The 8,177-nt window shown below is 34.9% G+C and overlaps 1 non-coding gene across 1 annotated transcript; it reads left to right on the forward strand.

Moving 5' to 3' along the window:
• The first annotated feature begins 4,941 nt into the window (after positions 1 to 4,941).
• LOC118580986 lies at positions 4,942 to 5,104 on the forward strand. Its single transcript, XR_004944634.1, has one exon. It is a non-coding gene; the product is annotated as a U1 spliceosomal RNA (small nuclear RNA).
• The last annotated feature ends 3,073 nt before the right edge of the window (positions 5,105 to 8,177 follow it).

Consider the following 8,177-nt stretch of genomic DNA (forward strand, 5'->3'; position numbering starts at 1 on the left):
TTTCTGTTGACTGTTTGTCTACTTTTTCCCAAATTTTGATGGCACTGATTTTTGGTTATTCTCTTAATTTCCATTTTTTAATATATATTATTGGGTTGACTTATTTTTAGTTTTAGAAACCTTGAGATATATCACTGAGTTTTATGATTTTCAAGGCAGGTATCTGTAGCTACCAGCTTTTCTCTTCAAGCTGAAAAAACTATATTCTGAAAGTTCTTGTGTGCTATATTTTCATTCATTTTAAGATTAGAAAAGAAATCATCTTGAGTGCCTACATGTCTTATTGATATTTAAATGTCTATGAGTTTGTATATTTTCTTTCTTGGTGAATTTCTAATTTTATTCCACTGTAATGTGGTGCTGTATAGGAGTTATGTTATTTATTTTGCATTTGTTAAGAGTTTGACTTTGGGGACCCTAGTCTCAGACTGGGTCACCTGGCCCAGACTTAATTCATGGGGAGGTGCTTAGTCATACTGCAACTTGATATACCATGTTCTGTTGATACTCATGGGAGACCTGCCTTTCCTTAACAGAAACAGAGGAGGAGTGGATTGGGGGGTGGGAACATAGTGTAGGTGGAGGGGTGGGTTTGTGAGGAGGGGAGGGAAAGGAAATTTTGGCCCAGATGTAAAATAATAACACATAAATTTATTAAAAATAAATTGTGTGTTTTAATTTTGTTGCAAGATTTAAAGTAGAAGAGTTGTGTTATGAACATAGTATGTTCAAATTTAGGGAAATGTCATTAACTGCTGGGGAATATGTGTATTATGTAGTTCATGGGTAGAATACTTTGCAGATGCCTGTCAAGCCTAATTGATCATTAAAGCTGGATTTTTTTCATTGCTGTTTGTGTCAAAATGACTTGTCAGTTTGGAAGAGTAAGGTATTCATGTTTCCCTTTATTTTTTTTTAACATTGTGGCCGAGCTTTCACTTTTGATGCACCAGTGTTTATGATGGTAGATAGTCATATCCTTTGGTAGATAGTCATATCCTTTAACTGTCTAGATGTCGTTCATTCTCTTTTTCAAGTGATTCCTTCAAGTATCTCCTGCAGTGCTGACTTTATGGTAGTCAATTTCTTTACTTTGTGTTTATTTTGGGAAAACACTTTTTTCTTTTTATGAAGCATAACTTGGCTGGGTACAGTCATATGGGTGGTCCTAAAGATAATGTCTTTCATCAATGCAAGTGCCCTGGCTTTCATGGGTTCTGCTAAGAAATCTGCTTTATCTCTGGTGACATTGTCTTTGTATGTGACTTATAACTTCTCTCTTGCATCTTCTCTCTCTCTCTCTCTCTCTCTCTCTCTCTCTCTCTCTCTCTTTCTCTCCCCTTCTCTCATTGTTCAGTATATGTAGTGTTTTGACTATGGGAGAAAGGAGGGTTTTTTTGTTTGTTTCTTGTTAATTTCTGATCTCATCTATCTGGAATTCTAAATGTGCCCTCTTTGATTTGTTGAGCTGGCTATCATTTTTGAATTCTAAGCCTTAAATTTCATTTGACTATATTTGTAATCTAATTCTGCTTAACTGATTTCTTGTTAAGTGAAAACATATATACAAGAAATTGTATTTTATTGTTTGGATTTTTAAAAATTACCCATATTAATTCAATCATGAAGTGTTATTTGATTGTGGTGAGTTTGCAGTGTTTCTTGTTGTCGTTGGCTATAGTGGCTGCTCTTTGCATGAACTTACTTGCTCATGGCAGTGTTTATGATATCCAGTGCCACCAAGTATAGAAGCTTAGCTGATGAAGCAACTACAACTGGCGGGTAAACCTTACTAAGAAAATAGGAAAACTGTCCATTGAGAATGATTCTCTCTTCAATTTCATCAGTAATAACACTTGAGGATTAAAAGAACAAGTCTGTACTGAATATACTAAGACATTAATTACGGAAAGTGGAAATGGAAAGAAAATAAGCACTGGAGACTAGTGCTTAGTATTAGAGTAACAGAGGAAAATAGCCAAAGGAAAGGAGGAGAAAGGCAATAATATCATGCCAGCCACAGTTAGAACAATAAGACAGAGAGGAAAGGAAGTATAATCAGGCCGGGTGGTGGTGGTGCACGCCTGTAATCTCAGCACTGGGGAGGGAGAGGCCAGCCTGGTCTACAAAGTGAGTTCCAGGACAGTCGCCAAAGGTACAGAGAAACCCTGTTTCAAAAAACAGAAAAAAGGAGGAGGAGGAGGAGGAGGAGGAGGAGGAGAAGAAGAAGAAGAAGAAGAAGAAGAAGAAGAAGAAGAAGAAGAAGAAGAAGAAGAAGAAGAAGAAGAAAATATAATCAGATGACAGAGAGAAACCAAGCTGGTACAAGTAACCTGACAATTTTCTCCACAGTTGCTAGGTTTCATAGTACCAGAAGGTGCTTTGTTGGTTGAGGCAGGATAAAAATCATTAGCGGTCTGACCCACCTGTGAACCTTGAAAACCAAAATAATGATCTGCCCAGCAATAATAGTGGCATTGTGTTATGGAAGTTGCCAACAGCTTTATAACTCATCATTCCTGGTAATATAAGCATAGTTAAGAACATATGGCTTGGAAGGTCACATAACCTACTATGATTACTTTTCTGTTTTTTTTTTTTTTTTTTTTCAGGAGCTGAGGACTGAACCCAGGGCCTTGCGCTTGCTAGGCAAGCGCTCTACCACTGAGCTAAATCCCCAACCTGATTACTTTTCTAAAGAGATGTAGTATCAAACTGACTTCCAAATATATATCCTCTTGTCCATAAATTAATGAGACTTTCACTTGTCTTTTAAAGACTCTTCTTTATGCAGGTAGAGAGACTCGTAACAGGGAAAAGTGGATAGTGGAAGAGTTTGGAGTACTCCTCCTTAAATGTGCCACTTACATTGCACTTCTTTTCCCCTACCCCAAGGCTCAGTGAACACTTCTGGATGATGTGGCAACAACAACAACAACAACAACAACAAAAACTTATAAAAGCCATAGGTTAGGGAAAATTGCTGTGAAATTATGACTCCTGGACCTGATGGGGTCATTGAACTCCTGAACACACAGCAGCTATGGCTGCTGGCAGAAGACCTTAATAAGATCAAGCTAGTTAATAATCCAGTACAGAAATACAAGAGACTCATGGGCCCCCCCTCTAGCTGAGAAGCTTTTGGTAAATGGTGGCTACTATGCAGAAGAGTCAATTTTCTTCTTCAGGGTGGCCCAGGGTGGGTTGTACATGTCCCAGTAGGTGGCACTGTATAGCCATGCACATAGGGACAGCACTAATTAAGTGGGTCATAAAGAAACAAGAGAGAGTGGGGATGAGAAAGAAAGAAATGATTGAAGGAAGGAAGAAAGAGAGAGAGAGAGAGAGAGAGAGAGAGAGAGAGAGAGAGAGAGAGAGAGAGAGAAAGGAAGCAAGGAAGCAAGGAAGGAAGGAAAAAAGAGAGACAGAGACATTGAAAGGGTGTAGGGAAGAAACATTGAAAAGGAGGAGGGAAGTAAAGAAGAAAAGAATTTAGTTGAAAGGGGGTGCATGTGTGGAAGGGTCCAGGAAGAGTCAGAGGGTCTGGAGGTATATGCAATTTAAATATATTGTATTCACATGTGAAATTACCAAAAAATAAAAATATAAAGAAAAATAGAATAAAGTAAAGTACAAAAGCTGTCCTACAAAATTAGGTATGAAATAAGAAAGTATAAAAGTGTAGAAAAACAGAGCAAGAGAAAAAATAAAATTTGAAAGTAATCATTTAAACTTTAAAAAAGACATTGTAAAAGCACTAGAGTAGAAAACAGGAAAAAAATAGCTAAGGAACTGAATAAAAACAAAAACAAACTTTATTTATTTATTTATTTATTTATTTATTTATTTATTTAGGCTTATATCTGTAATCTCCAAAGATGGAAGGCAGAGGCTGAAGGGTTGTTCAAGTCCAGCCTAGGCTACAGAGTGAAAGCTTTTCTAAAAAAAAAAAAAAAAAAATAGAATCAAGCAAAATAATAATAATAATAAAACATTTAAACTATCCTATAAGATATGCTTAAAATAAGGACACAATGGCCATCTTTGCCTGTAGTTTTAGTAAAATGAAAACAAGCATCAATTTGTTAATTAGGGATGTGTCAAGAAAATTTCCAATTGGCTTTTAAACATGACAAGATTTAAAAATAAAAGAGTACAAAATTTTCGTTGAGTTTAGAAGAGGTGTTTCTGTTAATTAATGCACTTATCTAGTTATCTTTGTTTTAGAAGAGATTACTGAGGGAAAATAACACAAGAGATTGCAACATGAACAAGACATGTAGCAATGCTTTTTCTGAACTGTGTTTGCAGAGCTATGGTTCTTAAAGTTTCTCTCTTCCCCATCACCATCCTATGATGGCACAGCTAAGTGGTTACATTTTTTGGACCATAAATAAGGTGTTCAGTGAGGCAAGAAGTTGATGACTTATTCTCACTTAAAATTGTATCCAATTTATATGATTATACAACCACTAGTGTAATTTTGCATCTGTTTTGATTTTTTTAAAGAAGGAATATTTGCAAACTTCAATACTTTATGATCTATAGCTAACTAGTCTGAAGTGTGACAAACACTCTTCATATGCTTTACTTCTGTGACACTGGAATTGCCAAATGTGTCATCCTTTATAAGATAGCTAGTTTAATGCTTTCTTTCCATTTTTGAAGCTTCCCAAACTTTGCCTATCCATATGATGCAGACATATGTCAATGAATATTTAAACCAAACAACACATAATTAGATTCGACTATTAAAGTTAGTAATTTATAGTCTGTATTTGTGTAAATACCTGATTTTTAATCATTGACTTGTAAATTTAAGATAATGAGACTTTTATGCCTACATCTTAGCATATTTAAGATGATCAATACTTGATTATAATTTACAAATTACCAAGTGCTCTACAAATGCAAATTACCACTGATATAAAAATGTTTTTAGAACTTACCTGACAAAAGAGATACAATGATGATGAAGATAGTTTTCAAGAGATGAGGCTTATCCATTGCACTCCGGATTGCTGACCCCTTTAATTACCCCAAATGCAGGAAATTCAACTGCATAATTTGTGGTAATGGAGTACTGTGTCCAAACTCTTCTTCTTGAGAGAAGAAAATAGTGATTTGTAAACATGTTCATCCTATTATCTAACCATGAATATTCTTGAAAATATTTTTAAGGAGTATTTTATGTATTTTCTTCTTTAACCAGAGAATTACATTAGTAATTACTTAGCTTATGAAATTCATGTGATTATGTAAAAAGTTTATGAAAATAGAGTGACCAAAAAATATTATATCAAAAAGTGTTTCCAAAAAATATTTTAAAAACAGAACTTAACATGCATGGGATCATTCTTTTTCCTCCTGTGGCTTGTACTTAATAATTTTATGTCTATATTTATAAATGAGGACATGAGGTCAGAAAACCTAAGCCATTATTATTACAGACCCAGAAACATCAAAGAACATTGCCTCATACTAGTTAGTGGTGGAGATAAACAGTATTTATTTTCAGAAGATAAATTACTCCTAGATATTTTCCATATCCTTTATCATAAATATCATCATCATCATCATAATCATCATCATCATCATCATCGTCATCATCTTTGTTGGTGTTATTTTGGATGATTAAAGATGAGGCACTCAGTGCTTGCTACATTAGCTAATATTACAAAGGACCTAATTATTCATTCACATTTAACTTGTTAAATAATACAAGATGAGTTTTATTTCTATAAGAGTTTTGAGCAAAAGTAAAGAACCAATAGTGTTGTAATTTGTGACCTCAGGGAACAAAGGAAGGAACAGCTGAATCTGTGGAAACCTGTTCAATTTCTTGAAAATCACACATTCTAGTCAGGTAACAATTTTTTCCATGAAGAAGATAGCATAACTCTGGTTTTTGGACAAAAATTCTGTAGACCTATCCATTGCCACTTGAAATTTTGTACCCAATTAAACCACATGTGGTGCCCCTGATTGAACTCACCACCAAATTTCCCAATGTGGTGCTTTCATAAGAAAAGTTCCTGTGTGAGAGCACTGGTGTATCCTGTTTAAAAGCCTGTAAGGAAGTGCCAGAAACACAGGATTATATGCTTTTAATACATCACAAATGTGAGGGGCAGTTGAGTGTACTAAATGTAGATTTGATCAGTTCAGAAACTGTGTGTCTAGAGCTGGATGTTCTCTTTGGAACAATTCCAGTCACCATTCTTCAGAAAAAAATCACAGGCAGGCAGGCAGGCAGGCAGACAGACAGACAGACAGACAGAGACACACACACACACTCACACACACTCACACACACACACACAGACACACACACACACACACAATCCTGAAATTTGACCCTCCATTGTCTTGTAGGCACTGCCTTCTCTACAGTCAGTAGGGACTGATCATTATTAAAAATAATGAATAAATTCTGTTCACTAATAAAATTTTTCTTTTGATCCATGGGCACCAGAAATATGTTGGAGAAATAATTTTCTCATATTTACATATTTAAGGAAACTGCCAAGAATTATACACTGATGAAAAAAATGTTCATTTTTTTTTTTTTTTTTTTAATGTGAGAGGTGCCGAAGAAGAATGTGGGTGAGAGATACAAAGGGAGAGAGGAAATTAGTAGGAAAGAGATTGTGGGACAGATGAAAAGAGAAGCACAGACAGAGAGTGACCTGATAAATCACTGAAATCCTTGTCTGAAGTTTTGATACCTATATTCCAAAACCACTGTATTACTTAATTATTCTAAAATAATTATACAATGTAGTCAGTGTCTACAAGCACAATACAGTAAGCCTCAGACTAATTCACACAGATTTTCAGAAGGTAATTATTCAGACATCTATTATTTTTAAAATATTTTAATCTAATCTGCTTGTATGTGTGCAGATATTTAGACTGCAATTATATCTGTGAATCATGTGCATCATAGTGCCCACAGAGGACATAAGAGGGTTTTGGATCTACTGAGAATAGACTTAAAGACACTTATGAGATGCCATGTGGGTGATTAAATTGAACTGAAGTCCTCTGGGAGAGCAGCCAATGCTGTTAACCAGGGAGTGATCTCTGTAGCCCCATTTATTTTGGAGTCAATAGAAACTGACCATCAGTTCACAGGGTTAATGATTAAATGTTACCAAGTTAGAAGAAAACTTTTCAACCAAAAGGGAGGGGCTAAACACCAGGCTAGCTAAATAAAGTTCATCAACAACTTTCCTCTCATTTCTTAGCTCTCAGTGGTAGTTAGTGACTTCCTAAATACTAAGTTGAGGAGATTATGGCTAACACAGTAGAAATGAGTGAAAATTTCTTCAGGGGAAATAGAATTAATTATAATCTGTCACAAATACTAGGTACTCATAATTTGTATTTTAGTATAATAATGTCCAATAAAGTACTCTCATGGTTACTTTTGTCTTCTTAGAAATGTTTATGTTTACTATTGTCTATATTTTAAATTGAGTTTCTACAAATATTAAGCATTATAATTATACAGTTTAATACATTTGTTCCCATTCTGTAGATTGTCGTTTTATTATGAGGGTCATTAGCTACAATAAAACAAAATTTCTAATTTGGTTTCTATGATTTGGGATATGACCAAAAGATATTTTCCCTTTGAAATGACCTGAAGCAGTTTCCTCATTTCTTCTTCTGACACTCGCACCGTTTTATGTCTTCGATTTAAATCTCAAATCCATTTTTACTTTACTTCCAGTGACTGGTGAAAGGTAGGGGTCCAGATTCATTCTTTTGAATGTGGATATCCATTTTTATCTGCATGATTTAGTAAAACAACTTCCTGTCTTTAGTGTCAATACTGTTCTCTTTTCCTTCTTTTTAAAATGATTTCTTTGGTTTTGAGATAATAAGTGCATCATTTCCACCTTCACTTTCCTCTCTCCAAACTTCATCTATATCCTTCCTTTCTTTCAAATTTATGGTGCCTGTGCTACATGCATAGGCGTAGACATTCATAAATACTACATTTCTTTGATCCCTGTAGATCTGCCAGATACTTTGAGGTCACGTAGTGCCACTCCTCCTGTGTTTTAATGATATTTGTCTTCATCTATGCATGCAGGATATCTGTCCTTTTGCAATGTCATTTTTTACCAATTTACTTACTTTTTTTTTTTTTTTTTTTTCGAGACAGG

Source organism: Onychomys torridus, chromosome 3, assembly GCF_903995425.1.
Source record: "Onychomys torridus chromosome 3, mOncTor1.1, whole genome shotgun sequence".
NCBI lineage: Eukaryota > Metazoa > Chordata > Mammalia > Rodentia > Cricetidae > Onychomys > Onychomys torridus.